Raw genomic sequence first — 2,043 nt, forward strand, 5'->3', positions numbered from 1 at the left:
TCAACCCATATCAAAGGACTGAAATTACATAAAGTTTCCTGTCTGGCAGAAGTGGAATTATATTAGAAATAAATGCTAAAAAAGAGCACCTGAAGATCCCTCCATGTATAAAAATTAAGAATTATCCTTTAAATAACATTTTCCATCTTGTTTTCTGAGGCCAGTGTTATATTGATACAAAAACCTGTCAAGAACATTATAAGAAAAGAAAATTACAGGGAATACAACATAATGTTGTATAAAATTGTAAAAAAAAAAAAAAATTAAATCAACTATTAGCAAAACAAATCCAGTAATGTCTAGTGAATGCAATGTGACTATATTGGACTATTTCAAGAATGCAAGAATGGTTTAACATTGAGGATGCCCCTGCAGAATGGAGACAGGCCCCTCTGGTTGGAAGTATGTATAACACACTGATTTGCTGTGACCCAGGAAAAGCCACCAAGGATGCATGTCTTCATCAGAGGATACGGGTTTGGTATAGTTGAATATATACGAAAGACAAGTTTTGTAATGGAGGGGACTTTTCTCCTTCTGGTCATGCTTACACTGATGCAGGAAAAGCATCAGGAAAGCTAGAAACCAAATGTAAGATCAGCAACTATGGGCTTGTGTATGTGCGTATGCTCAGTCGCGTCTGACTCTTTGCCATCTCATGTACTATAGCCCACCATGCTCCTTTGTCCGTGGGATTCTCCCAGCAAGAATTCTGGAGTGGGGCTTCCCTAGTGGCTCAGTGCTAAAGAATCCACCTGCCGATGCAGGAGACACGGATTCAATCCCTGATCTGGGAAGATCCCACATGTTGAGGAGCAACTGTGCTCTAGAACCCAGGAGCCACAGGTATTGAGCCCACGTGCTGCAGCTACTGAAATCCAAGCACGCTAGAGCCCATACTCTGCAACAAGAGAAACCACCACAATGAGAAACCCACACACCACGACTAGAAAAAAGCCCACATAGCAGTGAGGACCCAGACAGCCCAGATAAATAAATAAATAAAATTATGTTTAAAATATTTGTTAAGAATACTGGAGTGGGTTTCCTTCACCAGGGGATCTTCCCGGCCCAGGGATTGAACCTCATCTCCTGCATCTCCTGCATTGGCAGGCGCCATTCTTTACCACTGAGCCACCTGGAAAGCCTACCTATGGGCTTACTTACACTCTAAAATGAAAAATTTCTCGGGACAGAAACTTCTTTATAGAATAAGTTGGCTGAAAGGTTGAAACTGACTCTTGATACTATATTGATATTGAACACAGGAAAGAAGAGTGAGAATTTGAAGGTTTCCCATAAATGGGATTGTTCTAGTTTTGGCAGTAATGTTGATACAGATTTTTCTGAACCGTTTGTAATTTGGCTGTGTTAGTCTTTGAGGGCCGGCTTACTGACCATTAGATAAATTTCAACACAGTTTTGTCCAAACTGTTGCAGAATACTTTTTCCCTGGATTACAGGCTTCCAGCTCCACACTTACATGAACCATGGCGTTGAATTTGGAGATTCTATCCCTCAGAAGGTTAGAGGAAGATTGAAACGTCACCGAATGTCAATTGGATGACTGGTAGTTAACAATACCCATTTGACTGATAAATACAAAGTGATAAATACAAAGTGACTTATAGAAGATTTTTTATCTGCTAAAGTAAGTTTTGCCAGGCTGATTGGACTGGGTCATACTCAGTTTGCCCAGGAGTCAAATTGACCTGATCTACTTGAATTGATGGGAGGAACTTCAGTGTAGGAAGTCACAAGTTTGGGGTGGGATCTGAATGAAGAAGCTTAATGTGGTTTTGAGCAATGTACCAGCTTTGTCCCTGGGAGTTTAAGAGAAATGAACCGCACTGTGTCTTGGCCTTAAAATTCTTCTATGAGCTTTGAAAAGTGTAAACTTTGTATTCTTCCAAAGAATTGTAATCTTGCCCATACCAAAGTGTAGAGATCGAAAGTCCATCCTAAGGGAGATGCTTGAAGGCGTACCTGGCAGCTGTCACATTGGTGCCACGTTTTAGTTCTGAAGTGTTATTTTAGGTGTGT

General features: G+C 40.6%; 1 pseudogene; it reads left to right on the forward strand.

Annotated features, from left to right (window-relative positions):
• The first annotated feature begins 404 nt into the window (after positions 1 to 404).
• Positions 405 to 1,782, forward strand: LOC129644391 (voltage-dependent anion-selective channel protein 3-like; annotated as a pseudogene).
• The last annotated feature ends 261 nt before the right edge of the window (positions 1,783 to 2,043 follow it).

The sequence above is a fragment of the Bubalus kerabau genome, chromosome 2, assembly GCF_029407905.1.
Source record: "Bubalus kerabau isolate K-KA32 ecotype Philippines breed swamp buffalo chromosome 2, PCC_UOA_SB_1v2, whole genome shotgun sequence".
Lineage (NCBI taxonomy): Eukaryota > Metazoa > Chordata > Mammalia > Artiodactyla > Bovidae > Bubalus > Bubalus kerabau.